Source organism: Trachypithecus francoisi, unplaced genomic scaffold (genome assembly GCF_009764315.1).
Source record: "Trachypithecus francoisi isolate TF-2019V2 unplaced genomic scaffold, Tfra_2.0 Lachesis_group1, whole genome shotgun sequence".
NCBI lineage: Eukaryota > Metazoa > Chordata > Mammalia > Primates > Cercopithecidae > Trachypithecus > Trachypithecus francoisi.
The window spans coordinates 147,577,517-147,601,482 of record NW_022681454.1 but is presented as its reverse complement, the minus strand read 5'-3'; the positions used below and the strand labels follow the sequence as shown (position 1 = coordinate 147,601,482).

Here is a 23,966-nt window from a genome sequence, read left to right as displayed (position 1 = left end):
ATCCCCAGTGTCCAGTATAGTACTGTTCAACCATATGAATGTTTATATATTTGTATAATTGATAAATCAGTGGTAACATGGATCATAAGTCACCATATTTTGGACTTTGCCTTTTGGTCTTTTTCATTAGGAAATATCCCCATACTTTCCTATGTTAATTAGTTGTCATAGTAAATCTTCATTTTCATTAAGACAACTAATTTTATCATTACCAAATAGTGTAGTTGTGTTCATTTATGAGCGGGGCCTTTGGTGTTTCATTTTCTTTTGACTTAATCAAATTCACCTCATTTTTTTTTTTTTTTAAGACAGGGTCTTGCTCTGTTGCCCAGGCTGGAGTTCAGTTGTACAGTCATGGTCCATTGCGTTTGACCTCCCAGGCCTGCTTCAGCCTCCCAAGTAGCTGGGACTACAGGCACATGCCAGTACACATGGCTGATTTTTTAATTTTTTCTGTAGAGATAGGGTCTCTTTATGTTTGTCAGCCCGGACCTCTTTCTTTTTTTTTGTTTGACACGGAGTTTTGCTCTTGTCGGAGTGCGATGGCATGGTCTTGGCTCACTGCAACCTCCGCCTCCTGGGTTCAAACTATTTTCCTGCCTCAGTCACCTGAGTAGTTGGGATTACAGATGCCCGCCACCATGCCTGGCTAATTTTGTATTTTTAATAGAGATGGGGTTTTACCATGTTGGCCAGGCTGGTCTTGGACTCCTGACCTCAGGTGATTCGCCCGCCTTGGCCTCCCAAAGTGCTGGGATCACAGGCATGAGCCACTGTGCCCGGCCCTAAGCCTATACCTCTTTTTTAAAAAAAACACTTTAGCCCAGGTGGGAGGATTGCTTGAGGCCAGGAGTTCAATACCAGCCTGGGCAACATAGCAAGACCCTATCTCTACCAAAAAGAAAAACATTTAACTGAACTTGGTAGCATGTACCTGTGGACCTAGCTACCCTGGATGCTGAAGCAGGAGGATCGCTTGAGCCCAAAGGTTCGAGGTTGTAGTGAGCTAGGATCGCATTGGTGTACTCCAGTCTGGGTGACAGAGGAAGACCCTGTCTCAAAAAAAAAAAAAGCAAAATAAAAAACCTCAACTTTATTGAGGTATAATTTATATACAGTAAATACCTACACATTTTAAGTGTATTGTTCAGTGAATTTTGACATATACCCAACCATTTTGATCCTTAAATTTCCCTGTGCCTCTTTTCGATCAGTCCCCACCTCTGTCACCTCCGGTTGCCAGTGATTTGATTTCTATTACTGTGAATTAGTTTTACTTACTGCTGAACTTAATATAAATAGAAATTTATTTATTGTAAGTGGAGTGCTTAGCTATTCATAGTGTGCTGTGTTTAGAGTACACTTCAACCTTTTTTTTTGTTTTGTTTTGTTTTTAAACTAAAATTTACCATCTGGTATTAAGAAAATGATGTATTTATTTCAAAGAAATAATTGAGCTAATGAAATAAAGGATCATTTTTTTGCCAACCAAAAAATAGGAATTTTGCCTATGAGTTGCTTAATCAAAATAGAAATAAGCCTTTTTAATTTCATTATGCATTTCTTTCACCTATAAGAAAATCCTGTGATATGAAGTTTTGTATAGCAGTTTGATGAGGCCATTATTCTGTACATTTAGAATTTTCAGTTTTATGGTCAATCAGGTTCAGTTCAAATGCTGTCTTTTCTGCAGAGCTTTGTGTGAATATATCTGCCTTGCCCAAGCCCTTTACTTTATGTCTGCTTGTGGTATTATTTATTCATTTCTTTAGCAAACATGTATCATATGCTTTTAAGACAAGCATCTTCTTTTAAGGAAACAATCATCTATTATTCTTTAAGCAGTAGAAGAGACAATTAGAGAGACAAATAATTGTAATATAAGATAATAATTTTAAACAGACATTAACAATTTTCCTTGGTTGGAATTGTGGTAGCCATGTGCTTGTTTGATCAACTCTGTCTGACTTTTTCAATACAGCAAATTCCACAGTGAGTACCTTGTGATGATAATAGTAGATGTTCTGCCCAGTATGGTGGTTTGCAACTGTAATCCCCGCTAGTGGGGCTGAAGCATAGAATTGCTTGAGGCCAGGAGTTTGAGATCAGCCTGGGCAACAACATGAGCAGACCCAGTCTCAGAAGAAATTGTTCTGTGAAAAAAGTATACAGTGTTAAGTAAGTTTGGCAAATGTTGGTTTCAATACATTTTAATTTCAATTTCAAAAAGGAATTTTTAATTCATTCTTGATGTGTTTGTAACTTATCCTTAGAATGTAGTTATAAAAATTAGTGGATATAAATTGATTGTCCCTGAGCTTTGTTATTGTTACTACCTGTGACCTTTTGATTGCGGATGGAATGAGAATCAGTAGGGTAGGCTTCTAATACACTCATATCGTTTTGCTTTAGAGCTGCTGTGAATGCTTTGTTCTTATAATGTACAAAGCAGCCAAGAGAGTAGGTATTCTTTGCTGAAATGCTCAGAGTTCATTTCATGTGCCGTAAAAACAGTTGACGTTAAAAGAAGGAACTGTAGACTTGTAAGGATTGGATAAGAAGTCTGTGGTAGTTGGAGAGGTTAAGTGAAGATTCAGGCTGTATAAATTGTTCATGAAAAACTTAGATGCATTAACAATTTTAAAGTATTTAAAATCAGCTCAATAACTGTACTTTATGCTGATATGGCAAACATTTATGTTTTATTGATTGAAAATTTTATAACAGATAACTTTCTATTATAAGGTAGAAACATTTGTCTTGAAGCAATAGCAAAAACGTTAATACAAAATAAATCGGAGTAAAGTACTTTATTTTTCTTTTCAAAAATAAGATAGGTTGATGGGTTGGTGAGCATTAATTGATCTTTATTTGAGTTTCCATAACATTGATTTAAAGTGCTGTTACAACCAAAGAAAAACATAATTTAACTTTAGATTCAGGATTTGACCTGAAATACAGGCGTCCTATGGATTCACCAGCACACTAGGATTTAGAAAACACAACCTTTGAGGTAAATTTTGTGAAACTGGCAGTACACCCTGTGGCTTGGCAGTCTAGTCAGAAGGATGATACCATGCTGACTCTATAACTAGATCTTTGAACATTATTCTCAAGGGTGGTAAGTGAAAAACAAAGTAATATCAACTGGCACTTAATTCTGCAAGTTCCCTGCTGATTGGGGTATTCAGTGAAATGGAACTCTTCCTGACAGGAAGTCAGCCTATGAGTGTGGAGACATCTGAAAATAAAATGTGTTTTAATTTGGCACCCTACTGTTTTACAACTAGTCTTTTAAATTTGGAATTAAGAAGAGAGTTAGGAAAAGGGAGAAATACACAAATGAGAATATTCTGAGCATAACATTTTTCTGTGGTTTTAATGTAATTAAGAATACAAATCAGGTCTCTGTTTCTCAGCTATCATTGCTAGTTTTACTTAGTACTTTTTTTTCCTATTCTAATCAATCTACTGAAGTTAAGGAATTACAGAAAGGCTAGGTTAAAAGTGTCAATTTTGAGATTGCCTTTGTTTAATACCAAACTCTCTGATAACTTTTAGAAGTTTTAGCTATATTCTCATACTATATAGTTTTTCATAAATAGTATATATTTTAATGGATTTTAGTCAGAGTAGTCGGAGTTAATATTAGGCATTCCAGCTTCTCAGGATCCAGATTTAAATTTTGCTGTATGTTTATGGTATTTGCAGTGTTTAGCTTAGTGCTGTGATAAAATTATTATTTAGTACTTTACATACCTTGACATACATAATAGGACATAGTATAATTTAGGAGGGAACAAATATTATATGAGTAATTGCACAAACATTCCATCTATTGTACATTTTTTAGTCAGCCTGTTTTTTTTTCAAACTTATTTTATAACCTGAAAATTTAGAAGTATATATACAGTTTTAGCAAAATCTGAGGCTTGAACTTTGATTTAGGCCTGAATGAAAGAATCGGAATCTTGATGCAATTTATTTGCTTTTCTAGTACTGAATTCCTCAGCTGTTTGAGGTGGACTATGTACCGGTGGCTCTTGTTTCTGTCATGGGTCATAAATGGAAGAAGGAAAAAGATGCCTTAGGTGGGTTTTTAAGAAAAGGCTGAGGCCAGGAAAATACTGTGATGATAGATTTTGAATATATATGTATATATTTTTTGAGACAGTCTCACTCTGTCGCCTAGGCTGGAGTGCAGTGGCGCGATCTCGGCTCACTGCAATCTCTGCCTCCCAGGTTCAAGTGATTCTCCTACCTCAGCCTTCCGAGTAGCTGGGATTACAGGCCACCACCAGGAGTCTTGAACTCCTGACCTCAGGTGATTTGCCTGCCTCTTAGATTTTGAATTTTAATAAACGTCTGGCTCATTTTTGTATTTTAGTGGAGATGGGGTTTCACCATGTTGGCCAGACTGGTCTCGAACTCTTGATCTCAGGTGATCCACCGGCCTCAGCCTCCCAATGTGCTGGGATTACAGGCGTGAGCCACTGTGCCTGACCTATATTTTGAATTTTCGTTTTGTTTTTTTTGTTGTTGTTGGTTTTTTTTTTTTTTTTTTTTTTTGAGATGAAGTCTCACTCTGTCGCCCGGGCTGGAGTGCAGTGGCATGATCTCTGCTCACTGCAACCTCTGCCTCCCAGGTTCAAGCGATTCTCCGACCTCAGCTTCCCAAGTAGGTGGGATTAACAGACACCTGGCTTCATGCCCGGCTAATTTTTGTATTTTTGTAGAAATGGGGTTTCACCATGTTGGCCAGGATGGTCTTGAACTCCTGACCTCAGGTGATTTGCCTGCCTCTTAGATTTTGAATTTTAATAAACATTTTTTATTCTATTACTTATTAACTTTGTAACCTTGGCAAATTACTTTCCTTTCTTGAGTCTCACTTTCTTATTAAGTGAAATGGGTATATTAAGTTCTTATTAGCCCCAGGCATGGTGGCTCATGCCTGTAATACCAGCACCTTGGGAGGTGGAGGTGGATGGATCACCTGAGGCCAGGAGTTTGAGACCAGCCTGGCCAACATGGCGAAACCCTATCTCCACTAAAAATATCAAAAAACCCCCAAAAAACAAAAAACAAAAACGCCAGGTGTGGTGGTGTGTGCCTGTAGTCCCAGCTACTTGGGAGGCTGAGGCATAAGAATTGCTTGAACCTGAGAGACAGAGGTTACAGTGAGCCAAGACTGTGCCACTGAGCTCCAGCCTGGGTGACAGAATGAGACTGTGTCTCAAAACACCACCACCACCAACAAAAAGATTTAATCAGACACTGTTGGTGGGAATCTAAATTAGTACAACGACTATGTAGAATGGTTTGGAGGTTCCTCAAAAAACTGAAAATAGAGCTACCATATGATCCAGCAATCTGACTGCTTGGTATATATCCAAAAGAAAGGAGATCAGCATATTGAAGAGATATTTGCGCTTCCGTGTTTGTTGCAGCACTGTTTACAATAGGCAAAATTTGGAAGCAACAATTTAACTCATAGAGAGTAGAGAAGGATAGTTACCAGAGGCTGGGAAAGGTAGTGGGAGGATGGAGGAGAGGTGGGGATGGCTAATGGTATAAAGAAAATAGTAGTATTTGATAGCACAAGAGTGTGACTATAGTCAATAATAATTCAATTGTATATTTTTCCAACAATGAAGAGTATAATTAGATTGTTTGTAACACAAAGGATAAATGCTTGAGGGGATGGATACCCATTTTACAGGATGTGATTATTAAGCATTGCATGCTGTATCAAAACATCTCATGTACCCCATAAATATATACTTCTGTGTACCCAGAAAGATTAAAAAGAAAAAAACAAAGTATTGAGATAGAAGATGCTAGGAAGTTTTTAGCTAGTAAAAGGTGGTAAACAAAATTAAACGTAACATATCCTTTGTTATAAATTTAATGTTTAAATTAATACTTCTATATCTCACGTGTTAAAAATTACATTCTTACAATGCACATTTAATTCTAAAACTACTTTCTCAAAACAATTTTAAAAAAGGATCTTATTAGGCAGTGCATGTAAAACTATGCAGTACTGTTTACAGAGCAAAGTAGGTTGTGAATTAAAGTTACTGAATTCTGAATCAGTGTTCCTTTTTTTTTTTTTTTTTTTTGAGATGGAGTCTCACTGTGTCACCCAGGTTGGAGTGCAATGGCGTGATCTTGGCTCACTGCAACCTCTGCCTCCTGGGTTCAAGTGATCCTCCCGCCTCAGCCTCCCCAGTAGCTGGGATTACAGGCATCCATCATCATGCCCGGCTACTTTTTTTATTTTTGTAAAGACAGGGTTTCACCATGTTGGCCAGGCTGGTCTCGAACTCCCTACCTTAGGTGATCCGCCCACCTTGACCTCCCAAAGTGCTGGGATTACAGGCGTAAGCCACTGCACCTGGCCGAATCTGAGTATTTTTTAACAGCACACAAAATCCTCTTCATTTATTCAATATTTCCAATGTAATTACCCAAAAGGTTCTTCTTGCCTGCTGCCCAGGTAGAGCCAATTTATGAATCCTGAGGAATTGCAACAGGGAAAAAGTTTAATACACATAGAGCTGGCTAAATGGAAGACTGTGGAGTTTTATTAGTACTCAAATTAGCCTCCCTAAAAATTTGGAGACTAGGTTTTTTAAACATAATTTTTTGGTCAGGATTCAGCTGATAGTTTGGGGATAAAATCATAGGAGGGTGGAAAACAGTCCTCTTTTGCTGAGTCCACTTCTGGGCGAGGGCCACAGGACCCTTGGGTCATGAATCTTGAGTCTGACTGGAGTGATCTGGTCATCAGAAATACAAAAGTCTAGACCGGGCGCGGTGGCTCACGCCTGTAACCCCAGCACTTTGGGAGGCTGAGCTGGGTGGATCATCTGCGGTCAGGAGTTTGAGACCAGTCTGGACAACATGGCAAAACCCCGTCTGTACTAAAAATGCAAAAATTAGCCGGGAATGGTTGTGGACACCTGTAGTCCCAGCTACTTGGGAGACTGAGGCAGGAGAATAGCTTGAACCCGGGAGGTGGAAGTGGAACTGAGATCATGCCATTGCACTTCAGCCCGGGCGACTCCATCTCAAAAAAAAAAAAAAAAAAAAAATAGATGCGAAAGTCTGAAAAGACATCTCAAAAGGTGGCCAGTCTTAGGGTCTGCAACATTGATGTTATTTACGGGAGTAATTAGGGAAGTTGCAATCTTGTGATCTATGGAACAATGGCTGATAACTATGTCTACATCTTAGCAGAATTCAGGCACTTCTCATCCTCCTAGCCTGGTGGAGCTAGAAGAGGTCTCATAGATTAGCAATTTTTGGTCTTCATTTCCATGTAGACAAGGCTAATGGATAACATTCACTTTTTCGATAGGCTCCCAAAGATGATTCCGTGGTTTTTCTGTGCTAGCTATTAATGGCTGCTCTTTCTGGGAAACTCAACAAAGTGTACCAAAATACAGGTAACACTGATGTCGTTACAGGGATTACTACTCTAATTATTTTTAAGTGCCCCTTTTGTCAACTTTAGTACTTTTTATTTATACTATGTTACTTTCAGCGTATATCCTGTTTTACCATAGTTGAGAAATATTACTTTTATAGCGGTTACTCTAGTTCAGTGATAATCCACCTTTTTTTCAGGTCAAGTACATTATTATCATTAATAGTTGCTCATTATGATGATTCCTGAGTCCTAGTAGAATTTGAAACCTCCTTTGCAAAATTATAACTAAGGAAATTATGACAGTGAAAGATATCAGACCTACCCAACTCCATCTTGCTTCTAACCTCCAAACTGTCCTTGTTCATTCCTAGGCATAGGCTGAGCTAGCCTTGACAAGGAATTTCATTTATAGTTTAAATAGTAGCCCTTCCCAAACACTAGACTGTTCTTGTAAAATGAATGAAAGGCCACCAGCCACCAAGTTAGGATGAGAGGGGCTGGAATTCTAAATATTACTAGACATTTTTCCAGAGGTCCTAAGATTAGGAACGTCTCCAATTACTCTTGAAAATAACATCACTATTGTGAACTTATGATTGGCCTTTAAGATGTCTTTTCAGGTTTTTTGCATTTCTGACAACCAGATGGCCCCACCTGGACTTGCCAACCGGTTCTGTCCGCACGTCCCTGCCCCCAACTAACTCAGCATAAGAAGGCAACTTTGAATCCCTATGATTTCATCCCCGATCCAAACAATCAGCACTCCTGACTGGCCCGCTCCCCACCAATTATCCTGAAAAATGAACCCCCAGTTTTTGGGATACTGACTTGAGTGACAATAAAACTCTGATCTCACGCCCAGCAGGCTCTGCGTGAATGATTCTTTCTCTATTGCAATTTTCCTGTCTCGGTAAATCGGCCCTGTCTAGGCAGCGGGCAAGGTGAACCCATTGGGCGGTTACAAATTGGGGAGAAATAAAAGATAATATCATTTTCAAAAGTCCTCTGTAAAGAATCAGATTCTGGCTGAGAGTGTAGATCTTAAATGTTCTCACTGATACAGCTCCGATGAGTGGAGGAATGCCAGGGTTCTTGGTCCTCATGCCAGTTTAGATAAAACGACACTGACACATGTGAGGGGTTTTAAGGAGCAGAGACTTTAATGGGCAAGATAGAAGGAGGAAAGAAAGAAGGAAGAAGCTCCCCTGTACAGAGACAGAGGGAGCGGGGCTCCAAAGCCGAGAGAGGGAACCCCAAGTGCACTGGATACCAGTCAGGTATATGTAGAGGCTGGAGGAGGTGGTGTCTTCTTTGCATAGAGCTCAGGGGATTGGTTTGACCAGGCATGTCATTCATGTAGCTCGAAAAAGCTGGGCCTCCCACCTTAGCCTTTTAATATGCAATTGCAGGGCACCATGATGTTCTACACACATGGGGATATGTGGGGGCAGCTGTGTTGCTAGGAACATGTGGGGCAAGGGCAGGAAGGCAGCGATAATCACCAAGTTTGGGTGGACCCAGTTTCAAATGGCCTAAATTTGCATATCGAAGTTGCCATCAGGCTCAAAGAACCAGGGCTTTTACAAAAAATGTTTCTGGAGTAGCTTTAAAAACCAAGACTTCCCGAAAACCCCTTTTCCTCTCTGCCTAAAATAATTTCTTAATAACTCCTACAACATCACCACAAATTGATAAGTATATGAGATGATAGTTATGTTAATTAGCTTGATTTAATTATTTTACGATGTATGCACGTATCAAATCACCTTGTATATTGAAATATGTACAATTTCTTTTTGTCAGTTATACCTTAATAGAACTTGGGCCGAGAGTGGGAATAAAATAATTAGATTCTGGTTCACAATTTATTCCTGAATTAGTGAAATGCCCTTTTTCCTTTCTCCTGATTTTATCTCTGAGTACATACTAACAAATTTACTTTCCTAGTAGAGTGTCTGTATATTTTCTTTCCAGGAGAAGCTGTAGTTGTTTACTGTTTTGTCAAATTCAAACTTCTCTGCCTTATTTTCAAGGCCTCTTAATAGCTGTTTTATTTTCGTTTATACTTATTTTCATGCTGCCTTATAAATTCATGCCTTATAAAAAAATTCATATATGAGACATATATGTTAAGCATATCACCCTATCTTCTAGGTAGTTAACCAGAAAACCCAAACTGTGTAACCCTAAATCTGTTCCCCACATTCTCCTGACACTGTCTCTTCCACAGTGGGCTTTTATCAAAAGATAGTGAGTGTCAAACTGTTTACCAAGGTCCTGAATACTGGATACACAGTGCATTCTTTTTGGTAGCAATTATTTATTTCTGCAAATTCTTCATTTAGAAGCTCAGATTATAATTAGGCATTTAATTGTGAAACATCAGCAGTACTGCCTTGTTTGCTGGCTGGCTTGTCAGGTTATTCTTGTTGCAGTGTATCAGATACTACAAAATTGAAGTTAAATTTAATATGGTTTCTTTTTATTTCTTTTTCTGAGAAAAGCTTACCTATTTCTTTACTTGAGAACACTTATAAAGTTGCTTGATCTTTCAGACTTGTCTTGTGTTTCCATCCATTGGAAAGATACACTATTATCCTGTAATTGTGAAGCACTACTAATTCATGAGATCAGGATTCTACTTGTTAATATTGTAAGTTAGAAAGGGAAAAAGGAAGTTGGTCAAGGGCAGTGAGAAAGTAAAATAATGAGGGAGAACTTTTTAAGAAACTTTCTGTTGCTTAACCTGTCTCCTTAGCAACTCTGAACTGCTGCCTTATATATTCTGGCACTAGGCAGTTAGATTGTTCGCTGTAATATCAGCTTGTCACCAGTAGCTCAGCTGCCCACCTTTCAGTTTATTGTAGCCTGATAGGCTTTATACTTAGCAAATCAAGCTGAATTTCTGACACCGAAAACAAAACCAGTCACAATGCAGTCATTATTAGAACCAACACTTGGAGCATAAGGGGCCTTGATTTGCTTACTTTTTTTTTTTTTTCCAGTTCTTGCCACATGGCACTAAATTAAAAAAAAAAAAAGTTTTTGTTTCCTTTGCATATTTTGAATTTGCACTTGCTGGTAAGGTTTGCTTTTCTTCTGCTTGCTGTTTCTGTTCTCATTTGGTTTCTTCAGCGTGATCGGCTAAGACATGGCTCCCCAACAGATATCCATGACAAATCCTTGGAACCTGTGAATGTTAATTTATTTGGGAAAAAAGTCTTTCCAGATCTTATTAAGATAAAGATTCTGAGATGAAAAGATAGTTTTGGATTATTTGGGTAGGCCCTAAATGTTATCGTGTGTATCATTATTAGAGCTTGTTAGTGGGGGGCTACAGACAGAGAAATGGAGGACAAGGCAATGTAAAAATAGAGCAGAGAGACCCGGATTTCTTTGGACACAAGCCAAGGTATGCCGACAGCCACCAGAAACTGGAAGAAGCAAGGAACAGAGTCTCCCCTGGAGTCTCCAGAAGGAGAAGGGCTCTACTGATACTTTTATTTTGGCTCAGTAAAACTGATTTCAGACTTCCGGCTTTCAGAATTTGTAGTATTTTAAGTCACCAAGTTTGTGGCAATTTGTTATAGCAGCTACAGGAAACTAATATATCCAATAATGCTTTGAAAGTCTCTGAGTGTTCTTAATGAAGTGCTTCTCCCTCTTTCACTAACAGTGTTATGATTTCTTTAACAAGCAAGGCCAGGTGCGGTGGCTCACTCCTGAAATCCCAGCACTTTGGGAGGCTGAGGTGGGAGGATCGCTTGAGTCCAGGAGTTTGAGACCAGCCTGGGCAACATGGTAAAACCCTGTTTCTACAAAATATGCAAAAATTAGCTGGGCACGGTGGCATGCACCTGCAGTCCTAGCTACTGGGATGCTGAGACGAGAGGATCGCTTGAACCTGGGAGGTCAAGGCTGCAGTGAAGTTGTGATAGTGCCACTGCGTTTCTGTGAGTGACAGAACAAGATCCTGTCTCAAAAAAACTAAAAAAAAAACGAAAAAAACAAGTATTCAAATGTTTGTTGTATGGAAAATGGAATTAGGCACTGTTGAGGACTTAAAGAGGGTAGAGGTCCCTACTTTTAAAGTAGGAGGGTTGAGGAGACAGATTTGTGATGATTTTAACTCAGAAAAAAAGGTACAAAATAAATTAATTTTGTATTGATTTCTAATGGAAATGAAATTAATAGGAATAAAATACCACTAGAGAGATGCACTGTTGATTGTTTATCAGTTCTGTTTTATTTGTGGGGCAAAACCAAGTTATCAAGTATTTCATCATTTATTATTTCAGTTGTGTTGTAGGTCAAACAGTGGTTTAAATCAGGCATCCCCAACTCCTAGCCCAAAGTAACAGTCTGTGGACTGTTAGGAACCAGGCCGCACAGCAGGAGGTGAGCGGTGGGTGAGCCAGCCAAGCTTCATCTGTATTCATAGCCACTCCCTATCACTGACATTTCTGCCTGAGCTCTGCCTCCTGTCACATCAGCAGTGGCATTAGAATCTCATAGGAGCATGAACCCTGTTGTGAACTGCGCATGCGACTGATCTAAGTTGTGTGCTCCTTATGAGAATCTAATGCCTGATAATCTGTCACTGTCTTCCATCACCCCCAGATGGGACTGTCTAGTTGCAGGAAAACAAGCTGAGTGCTCCCACTGATTCTACATTATGGTTCACTGTATAATTATTTTGCTACATATTACAATGTAGTAATAATAAAAATAAAATGCACAATAAATGTAATGTGCTTGAATCATCCTGAAACCATTCCCCACCCCCTCACCCCCTTGTCTGTGGAAAAATTGTCTTCCATGAAACTGGTCCCTGGTGCCAAAAAGGTTGGCAACTGCTGGCCTACATCATGATGTTTATGCATAATATGTATTAGGACTTTGTATTATACTTGGCATGCATATATATACACACATATATATATGCATATATAGAGAGAGTTGGTATCAGCTATTGTCTCATTGAGAACATTGACGAATATTTGAAAAGAGTTACTGAGTCATTCTGGATTGAAAGATCTTATTTCTGTATACCTGGAAAGTCATTAATCATACCATGACTGGCTTTAGGTTGTGACTCTTGACAACCATGAGAAGTTACTGTAACATAAAGTGTATGTGTGTTAGCTAATATATGTTTAAATTCAGAGACCAAAGCTTTATAGGTAGATGTATTATGAAGTTTGGAAAATTTAAATTCTGTAGATATCACCATTTCGTAGCATAAACATAAGATACCTTATTTGCTCCTACTGAATGCTAAAATGAATGCTGTGTTATTTTACAGTTATTTATGTTTTATTTGGAGTTAAACTTTAAGCACTGAAATTAAAATCTCATTTTTATATTAGCCATAAAAACTTATTCCATGAATACATAGTGCCAGTTTATAGTGGTTGTTGTTCAGAGTAGAAGACCCCAAATAGTTAAACAGCAGGAAAGTTTTCTGCTTTTACTTAAAAACTGCTGTTTTCTATATGGCTTATTTACCACATGTTTAATTCTTAATGTTGTGTGCTGTGGGATTGAGCATGCAGAAGTCAGCAGAAAGAGTTCTGGTTTTTACATCTAGAGCTATTACTTGCTGTACAATAATAAAGGCACTATTTTATTGGGTTACTTGTAATTAACTTCACCACTAGGCATTCATATAAATCATTTGTAATCTGTTTTCTTTAGATTTTTATTCTTTTAAACTGGTGTAACATGCTTGTTTTCTGTTGTCTCTTTACAAATGGATTGAGGTTGTAATTAGTTTTTGGAACTAGGCTGTCAGAAACCAACATATATGTGGATTCAAGAAATGATTGAGGCAAGCTAATGAATTTTATATAACAGTTTATAAAGATTTGTTACTGAAATAAATATTCAGTAGTAGGATTGTTTTTGCAAAACTTAATAAATAATGATATTCTCTCAAGTTAAAAAGTGTCTAGACATTCTAAAAGTTAAAGTGGCAGCAATCATTAATTAGAAAATATTTATACTTTTTATGTTTTTCAAAATCCTGACAGTAAATATATGAGATTTCTTTGAACTCCTCCTTATCAACTTAAGTATATTAAAAAAAGTAGACATTAAACCTTCATGTGTTTTCCTATTTTGCATAATATTATCTAATAAATCCTACTTTATTGACTAATACTTTATATCATTTTATGCTTAAAATTTTTATGATTATTGGTTTAAAATAAAATAAAAATTAAAATAGATGCAGACTTTTGAATAGAAAAGAAACATTTTAAAAGAAACACATACGTATGTCTGGCTGGGTTTAAATTAGCTATGTATTATCCTAAGCTAAATATTAGAAAACAAACATTTGTCTCTAAAAATAACTTTGTTTAGAAAATGTTTTTAGTAGTCTGTAGAAAGAATTTAGAAGTATGAGATAATTTAATTCTAAATTAAAAGTATTAAAATCTTCAGTTGATAATTCTTATAAAATAAATGTGTATTGAGGTGGGAGATAGGAGGTAGGAAGAAAGCTGTTTGCACCCATGTCCTGAAGTAGTGCTTCTAAAAATAATTCAGTTGGTAAATACTTTTTATTATAGTTGAGAACATTAGATGGTTTAAAAATCTTTTAAAAATAATTAGCTGTTTTATATAGTTTTAATGGAAGTCTTTCATGTTTCACCTCTAGCAGTCTTTAATGAACACTCCTTGTAATTTCAGTGCAAGCTTTGAGATTCCCTAAAGACTTGACTTCAGACCTCAAAGGGCAGCAATTGCCATATGTCTGAAGAACTAGAGTTGCTAAACAGACTGACCATGTACTAATAGGACACATTTATACAGCTCCTGAATGTGGAGCCCTGATATAGACTTAATGATGATCATCTGTTGAGAGCTTGTAGCTGGAAAGAGTTAGAGTAACTTTTTTGCCACCTTTATTGATATCAAGCTTACTGTATTGATTAGTGAAAGATCTTGACTAAATTGATGCCAGTTTGGAAGTTCCTAGAAGGATCATTATTGTCTGGAGGCACGTTTTACCTGAAAAACTATAAATGCAGATTTTTAGAGGTACTTGCAAATATATTAATATTTCATATACCTAAACATAAAAAGCAAGAGGATTTTTTTGATTATTTACAAATAATTAAAATGTGTAATTACATAATTGATTTGCATGGTTATCTTAATGTTTTGGATTTTAAAATATTTTTATATTTTGTAAATGCCGTGAATAGTTGCTTTCTCTGTATTCAATTCTTTACTAACTGACCTATAATATTTATACAAACTACAGATACATTTTAGACGAATATGTTCACAAAAATGAGGGAAACCAAAACTTTCCGAAGGGCAGTATTCTATTTTACTATTTCACAGAATGATTAAAGAAACAATAGAATAAAATCTTTCCTTTATTGTTATGCTGTATTCTTTTGTGGTATGTGATTATTTAAGCTTGTGTTAGATATAATATGGAGAGAGGGCTGACCCAAAGTGCAAACACTATTGAAAAGTTAATGATAGTTTATACTTTGAGCACTTAAGATTACTGTATCTTGACATGAACAGTTTTGCCTCCTTTTTTTTTTGGCTTTTTTTTTTTTTTTTTGAGGCAGAGTCTCACTCTATCCCCAGACTGGAATGCAGTGATGCGATCTTGGCTCACTGCAACCTCCACCTCACGGGTTCAAGTGATTCTCCTGCCTCAGCCTCCTGAGTAGCTGGAACTACAGGCACGCGCCACCACGCCCAACTAATTTTTGTATTTTTAGTAGAGATGGAGTTTCACCATGTTGGCCAGGACAGTCTCGATTTCTTGACCTCGTGATCCGCCCACCTTAGCCTCCCAAAGTGCTGGGATTTACAGGCGTGAGCCACTGCACCTGGCCAGTTTTGCCTAGCTTTAACCTTTAGTCTTGTGTGTAATGTGTTTCTCAGTTTTGTGTTAATACATTCCCTTCCTCATTTGAACTATCCTTCCTGGCTTTCTCCCTGAATTCCTGTGAGCCTTTCTGTCAACTGTTTATGTAATTGGAGGTACATCTGTCCAATTTGCTTCATTTTACAAGGGCATAGATAACTACATCTTAACAAATCAATATGGATATCTCATTGAAGAACTTAAACCTTTAAATTTTTGTATTTTTATACTAAGGAAAATGAAACAGTTTGGCATGAGTTCAGGTTTAAAAATTTTTTTTCTTTATTCTTTTCTTTAATATAAATTATGTTTGGGTTCTGAGAGCAAAACTTACAAAAAAGGGTATAACTACCAGTACAAATGAAAATAAACTCGGCCGGGCGCGGTGGCTCAAGCCTGTAATCCCAGCACTTTGGGAGGCCGAGACGGGCGGATCACGAGGTCAGGAGATCGAGACCATCCTGGCTAATACGGTGAAACCCCGTCTCTACTAAAAAAATACAAAAAACTAGCCGGGCGCGGTGGGGGGCGCCTGTAGTCCCAGCTACTCTGGAGGCTGAGGCAGGAGAATGGCGGGAACCCGGGAGGCGGAGCTTGCAATGAGCTGAGATCCAGCCACTGCACTCCAGCCTGGGTGACAGAGCGAGACTCCACCTCAAAAAAAAAACAAAAAAACAAAAAAACAAAAACAAACAACAAAAAAAAACAAAAATGAAGTGACTCTCCCATGATTTTGGCCGGGCACGGTGGCTCAAGCCTGTAATCCCAGCACTTTGGGAGGCCGAGACGGGCGGATCACGAGGTCAGGAGATCGAGACCATCCTGGCTAATACGGTGAAACCCTGTCTCTACTTAAAAAATACAAAAAACTAGCCGGGCGAGGTGGCGGGCGCCTGTAGTCCCAGCTACTCGGGAGGCTGAGGCAGGAGAATGGCGTAAACCCGGGAGGCGGAGCTTGCAGTGAGCTGAGATCCGGCCACTGCACTCCAGCCTGGGTGGCAGAGCAAGACTCCGTCTCAAAAAAAAAAAGAAAATAAACTCAATTTCATTTGGCAGGTTGCAATACTGAATTTAGGTCCGGTGCAGTGGCTCATACCAATATTCCCAACACTTTGGGAGGCCAAGGCAGGAGGATTGCTTGAGGTCAGGAGTTTGAGGCTACGGTGAGCTATAATCATCATGCCACTGCACTTTCGCCTGTGTGAGAGAGTGAGACCCTGTCTTTTTCAAACAACAACGACAGCAACAAAAACCCTCAAAAAACTGACTTTAAAAAAAGTACAGATTCTTAATATAGTTAGCTTATAATACTTTTGTATTTTCATAGTTTTTTTCATATTTGTAAAACTTGAATGCATGTTCTGTTTCTTAGAGATTTTCAAGAATAATGTTGGATAAATACTTGTCCAGTTACAAAAATATGTGTGTATCATAATTTTTATTTTTTATTCATCTACCATTCTATATATTTAGGGCATATGATTTATTTTTATATTTATTTTTTTGAGACGGATTCTCACTCTGTCACCCAGGCCGGAGTGCAGTGGTGCGATCTTGGCTCACTGCAACCTCTGCCTCATGGGTTCAAACAATTAATTCTGCCTCAGCCTCCCAAGTAGCTGGAATTACAGGTGCCTGCCACCATACCCGACTAATTTTTGTATTTTTAGTAGAGATGGGGTTTCACCATGTTGGCCAGGCTGGTCTCGAATTCCTGGCCTCAGGTGATCCACTGGCCTTGGCCTCTTGAAGTGCTGGGATTATAGGCGTGAGCCACCATGCCCAGCTGGGCATATGATTTTTAATTCAAAGCTTATTTTTCATCAAATAAAGCACCCAAATAATAGTATAATACAGAAACAGATAAGCAATAGTTCTCTGCCTCATTCCCCACTCTTCCCTGTGATTGATTCTTAACTCTTGGAAGCAGCCATGTCTTTCAAATATTTTTAGTTGTTGACAGTGATATGGTTGAATTACTATTGCTTTTTTTGTTTTTTGAGACAGACACTCTGTCACCTGGGCTGGAATGTAGTGGCGTGATCTTGGCTTGCTACAATCTCTGCCTCCTGGGTTCAAGGGATTCTCCTGCCTTAGCCTCCCGAGTAGCTGGGATTATAGGCGTGCACCACTGCACCCGGCCATGAATTACTATTTCTTGATTTTTAAACTTTAAACATTAATATTTTGTGAAAAATGACCATTGAGTACTTAAACTCCTCTCCTTTTAACTTTCACTCTCCTACTTCTTTCTAATATACTTACATAATAATATTTGTTAAAACCATACTTAGTATTTACATTATTATCATGTATTCATGCCAGAGCTAAAAAATGTACTATGAATTACATCTTTTTATTTCTTTTTTTTCTCCCCTCTTTTCTCCTCTTCTGCCCTCCTCTCTCTTTCTGCTGCCCTTTTCTCTTTTCCCTCCTTCTCCTCTCCTCCCTTGCTCATCCTTCCTCTCCCCTCTCTTGCTTGCTGTTTTTTTTTTTTCATTCTTTCTTCTAGAACTAATGATTTTGTCCTTTTTCCTTTACTTATATTTCTGTGCACTCACCACAAATTGATCTTTAAATTTTTCTCTGGAATCGTAAAACCCATTGGAAAAAGTGGTTAAACCCACTGGATATTTATTGGTTCAATTGTTTTGCTTCGAGATACAGCACCGGGAGTCCCCTTTTTCCTGTTCCAATCTAGACTGGTTGTCCTTTAGATCTATAGGAAGCTTTTATGTCAGAGACTTCTTTTATAATCAGCTTAGTGTTTCCCTCTTTCCTCTCTCATGCTGCAGTCACTGTGTGTGTGTGTGTGTGTGTTTGTTCCATTGCAGACTTCCTTTTAGAAATGTATGTTGATTCAACATTTATGGATCACTAATTCATATGTACTGGTCACCGTTCTAGCACTGGGGATATAGTAAAGCTTTGTCTCAAATAAAATAATTCGGGGAGATTGGAATGTTAGAGTAGATTTATAATGTAAGACCTACTTACACACACTGGAGGGTCTTGAAGCTACACTTCCATGTATGGTGAGAAAAAAAATTGTAAAGGGAGCCTCAGCTTTCTTGAAGAGCTCTGGAACTACCCTTCTTTGTAGATCAGACCTTATGGTAGGAACTACAGCCAGTCAATTGGAAAACCTGAATGCAGTGGGAGTAGTTGGATCCTGAGGTGGCGGGAGCCAATTGGTGGCATTCAGTCACCAAAGGCAAGTTGAATGTGGTTACCATAATGGACAGCAGAGTCAAAGCTGCAAGCAGAACTATGATGCTGATTAGACTGGAGCAGATCTATGACATTGGTGAATTGATCATGTTATATGTAGGGGAGAAGTAGATAGTATGCCGTTTAATTTTTTATTTTACCTGTATACGCAGAGAAATTCTAGATCAGGTGAACAAATGCCTAACTTTAATCATAAAAGCAGTGAGTCATGGCCCCTCAATCAGTGTCCCAACTGGAGCCAATTTATAGGACCAGAACTTTGTGAAGGGAGGGGAAGCTGGGTCCCCTTGAAGAAGGACTCATTTTCTCATGACCAGTGCAAGGTTAGAAGTGACCAGGTCCACACATACATGTGTCTTTTCACAATGTCAGACTTTTATTGATGCATTTTAATCACAGAAGCCACAAGCTACATGGATTTCTCAATGAGACAATTCTCCTTATACTTCCCGTTTGCTCAGTAGTCAGCGCTGTGGGCACACAGGCTCAAGCCACTCTACAAGTCAGTCAGTATTGCATACCATACATAATGGTATATTTAATCAGTATATAAATATTATAAGTTAAACATTCTACAACAAAGTAACATTTAACATCAAGAGGGAAAAGAGATAGGAGAAAGGGTTAATAAACCAGTCCCTGGGGAGCGAAGAAGACAAAAGGAGTCCTGGTCTCGGTTGGGTGGTCAGTCAGTCTTGCAAAGAAAAGTCTTTGAGGTGGTAGATCCTTTGTCGACAGAGGCCAAATTCTTATCACAAGTGACTGCAAGATGCTGAGGGCCTAATCTTTCATAGTCACAGAGTACTCTGGTCAGAACTGATAGTGGAAGAATGTGTTTGTGTCCTCATCTGGTCGGATGCAATTTTTAGGTTTTGATTTTTTTTTTAAATTAAACAAAACATCCTTGTTGGCAAAATGCTCCATGAAATATAAAATGGAATCTTTTTCTAAGATAGAAAGGATGTCTATGTTATGTCACAGGTGCTCTATACACTGGTATGCCACCAAAATTTATACTGTTAATCTTTTCCTCACTCTTCCCCAAAGGGACCTATGACCTTTTACCAGGATTACTGTTCACTTGGGGAAAATGAAATAATCAGATTACTGGACATTGGCTCTGAACTGACAATGATTCCAAGAGACCTAAAATATCAGGGAGCTTATGGGGGCCAGATAATCAGTAGAGTTTTAGGTCAGCTCTATCTCACAATAGGCCTAGGGAGCCTTCGAATTCATCTTGTCATTATTTCCCAAATTCTGGAATGCATAGTTGGAATAGACATACTCAGAAACTGGCAGTGTCTCCACATTGGTTTCCTGACCTATGGAGTGAGGGTTATTATGATGGGAAAGGCCCCAGGTGGAAGCCACTGGAACTGCCTCTACCTAAGAAAATTGTAAGCCAAAAGCAATACTGTATTTCTGGAAGGATTTTCCTCCATCAAGGATTTGACACAGGTGTGGTAATTTCCAGCATATATTCATCTCACTTGCCTATTTGGCCTATGCAGAAGACACATGAATCTTTGAGAATGACAGTGGATTATTATAAGCATAACCAGGTGGTAACTCCAAGTATTGCTGCTGTACCACATGTGGTTTCAGTGCTTCAGCAAATTAACACATTCCCTGGCACCTAATAGACTGGACAAATGCCTTTTTTTTTCTCCGTACTTGTCAATAAGGACCACCAGAAGCAGTTTTCTTTCATCTAGCAAGACTAGCAGTGTCCCTTAACTGCCTGATGTTAGGAGTATCTGGCTTTCTAGCTGTATGTCATAATTTAGTTTGTATGGATCTTTATCACTTTTCACTGCCACAGAGAAATCACAGTGGTCCATTACATTGATGACATTATGCTGGTTCCACTTAGCAAGAAGTAGTAACTACCAGACTTTTTGGTAAGGTATTTGCATGTCAGAAGTTGGAAGCTAAATTCACCTCAGTGAAATTTCTAGGGTTCCAGTATTGTGGAACATGTCAAGATAATCCCTTCTTAGGTGAAAAATAAGTTGTATCTGGCCCCTCCTACAACTGAAAGGTACACGCTAGTGACTGTTCACGGATTTTAGACAGGATTGAGCATTTTCAGGGTGGTATGGCTATAGACTCTATGGATTTTAGAAGCAACATATTCCTCATTTGGGTATGTTACTCTCCCATTTTCCGAGTTGCCTGAAAAGCTGATAGTTCTGAGTAGAACTCAGAACAAGAGAAGGCTCTGTAATAGGCTTAGGCTGCTGTGCAAGCCGTAGACTCCAGGAGATCTAATGGTGCTTGAAGTTTCAGTGGCAGATGGGGATGCTGTTTGGAGTCTTTAGCAGGCCCCTTTAGGTAAATTGCAATGCAAACCCATAGGATTTTGGAGCAAGACCCTGCCATCCTTCCCAGACAAATATTCTCCTTTTAAGAAGCAACTCTTGGTCTGTCACTAAGTTTTCGTAGAGACTGAACAGTTAACCCTGGGCCACCAAGTTAGCAATTGACTGAGCTGCTTATTATGAACTGAATGTTATCTGTCCCACTAAGCCATCAAGTTGTGCATGCACAGAAGCACTCTGTTGTCAAATCGAAGTGACACACATGTGATCAGGCCCAAGCAATGCTTGAAAACACAAGAAAGTTGCATGAAGTGGCCTAAATATCCAATGGTCCTCAGTTCTGCTACACTGCCGTCTCTTGGCCAGCCTGGTGAGTGCTGTGATCAGTTGCCAGAGGAGAAGACTTGGGCCTGGTGTATAGATTGTTCTGACAATATGTGGGCACCACCTGAAAGTGAACAGCTGCAGCACTACAGCCCCTTTCTGGGACATCTCTGATGGACTATAGTGAAGGAGAACCTTCTCAGTGGACAGAACTTTGAGGAGTGTACCTGATTGTTTACTTTTTTCGGAAGGATAAATGTGATTATTTATTAATTCATGGGCTATAGCCATTGGTTTGTCTGGATGGTCAGAGACTTGGAAGGGACATGAGTAGAAAATTGTTGACCAAAAAATTTGTAGGAAGAGGTATGTGTATAGATGTCTGTGAATGGGAGAAAAATGTGAATACTGTGTATTTGTGTCCTGTATGAATGCTCACTGAAGAAGGGTGACTTCAACAGAGGCTAATTTTAATAATAAAGTGGCTGGGAAGACCTGTTCTGTGGATACCAGTCAGCCATTTTCCCCAGCCACCCATCAGTGCCCAGTGAGCTCATGAACAAGGTGGTCATGGTGGCAGGGATGAATGTTATCCAAGAGCTCAGTAACCTGAACTTCCACTCAGCAAGCCAACCTGGCTGTGGCCACTGCTGAGTGTCAAATCTGCTGGCAGTGGAGACCAACAGTAAGTCCCTGATAAGGCACCATTCCCTAGGATGATCAACCTGTTACCTGGTAGCAAGTTGATTACATTTGACCCCTTCCATCATAGAAGGGGCAGCATTTTGTTCTTATTAGAATAGACACTCACTCTGAATACAGATTTGTTTTCCCTGCATGCCGTACTTCTGCCCAAACTACCATCTGTGGATTCACAGAATGCTTTGTCAGCCTTCATTGTATTGCTTAGCATTGCTTCTGATTAAGAAATCTATTTCACAGCAAATGAATGCTGGTGGAATTCACTGGCCTTGCTATGTTCACCACCATCCTCAAGCAGCTGGCTTGATAGAACTGAATGTAGGTGGCAATACCTTCTATGGTTGGGACAAGGTTTTACCAGGATATATGTGTACTGAATCAGCATCCAGTATATGGTGCTGTTTCTCCCCATAGGTAGGATTCATTGGTTCAGGAATCAACAGGTGGAAATGGGAATGATACCACTTGTTATTACCTCTAGTGACCCAATAGCAAAATTTTTGCTTCCTGTTCCTGTGATCTTACACTTTGCTGGCCTAGAGGTCTTCATTCCAAAGGGAGAAGTGCTTCCACCAGGAGGCACAACAATGATTCCATTGAACTGGAAGTTAAGATTGCTTCCCAGCCACTTTGGGCTCCTCATGCCTCTGAATCCTCAGGCAAAAATGGAGTTATCATGCTAAGAGTAGTGATTGATCCTGACTACTGTGGGGAAATTGAACTATACCACAATAAAAGTAAGGAAGAATATGTGTGTAGTACAAGAAGTTCCTCAGTGCTTATCTTAGTATCACCATACTGTGTGATTAAGTTGAGGAACGCTGGTAATACAATCCAGGTAGGACTACTAAAGCAGCCCATACCCTTCGGGAATGAAGCTTTGAGTCACCCTATTAGGTACAGTACCAGGACCAGCTGAGGTGCTTGCTGAAGACAAAGGGAATATAGAATAGGCAGTGAAAAAAAGGTCGTTGTAGATACCAACTGTGATCACGTGACCAATTACAAAACAAATGTAATTGTTACATTTCCTTATTTTGTGTGTATATATGTGTTTGTGTGAGTGTGTATATATATGTGTATATATACATATATTCTATATATATATAAAATCTTTGTTTTCTTTCCTCTTAATCCCTCACCATGAAACTTAAGATGTACTGAATTTATAGTATCAACATCATAGTATTTAAGTATTGTTAACTGTACATCATAGTATGTAAATATGTAAATTATGGGATATTGGGGGAAGTGTATATATCACCTAAGGTGGGGAATGGGTTTATATTAGGGTTCTCCCGATAAATAGAACCAATAGAATATATATAGATATAGACAAAGAGATTTATTATGAAGGATTGGCTCATACAATTATGGAGGCTGAGCGGTCTCATGATCTGCTGTCCAAAACTTAAAGGCCCAGGAAAACCAGTGGTGTTCAGTCCCAGCCTGAGTCTGAAGTCCTGAGAACCTGGAGTGCTAATGTGAGGGCAAGTGAAGAGGATGTCTTCCCCAACAGAAGCAGGTGAACTCCCACTTCCTCTGCCGTTTCGTTTTATTCGGGCCCTCAACAAATTGGGTGATTAATGCTCACTCACACCGGTGAAGTTAGATCTTCTTTACCACTTCAGATGCTCATCTGTTGTGGAACAACCTCACAGACACAACCAGAAATCATGTTTTATCAGTTCCCTGGGCATTTGTTAGTCCAGTCAAGTTAACACATAAAATTGACTGTCACAGGTTTAGAATGGTTTTGGTGGTATGCAGAATAGTTGTATCATGTGAGGTGGAATTATGACCTTGTTATTAATCTTCATTTGATGATGAAGTATGGTTTAAGTAGATGTATATGAGTGCCAAGTTGATAGGAGTGGACTTGTGATAGTTAATTTGTGTGTCATTTGGGTCACAGGCTGTTTAGACATTTGGTTAAATGTTATTCTGGGTATATCTGTGAGAGTCTTTTGTGGATGAAATTAATGTTTAAATTGGTAGACTAAGTAAAAAAGATTGCCCTCCCTGTTAGTGTTGGGCATTATCCGAT

At 38.8% G+C, this 23,966-nt stretch overlaps 1 protein-coding gene across 4 annotated transcripts in view; it reads left to right on the top strand.

Annotated features, from left to right (window-relative positions):
• LRBA (LPS responsive beige-like anchor protein) overlaps nt 1–23,966 on the top strand; it is a 787,299-nt gene that overhangs the window by 223,494 nt on the left and 539,839 nt on the right. Inside the window, exon 1 of one of the 4 annotated variants that reach the window (XM_033215459.1) lies at nt 23,420–23,444. The exons of the other annotated variants lie outside the window; for them this stretch is intronic. The gene's annotated coding sequence lies outside the window, so the exon portion shown is untranslated. Of the gene's footprint in view, nt 1–23,419; nt 23,445–23,966 lie in introns of those variants that run through there. 4 annotated transcript variants of the gene reach the window in all.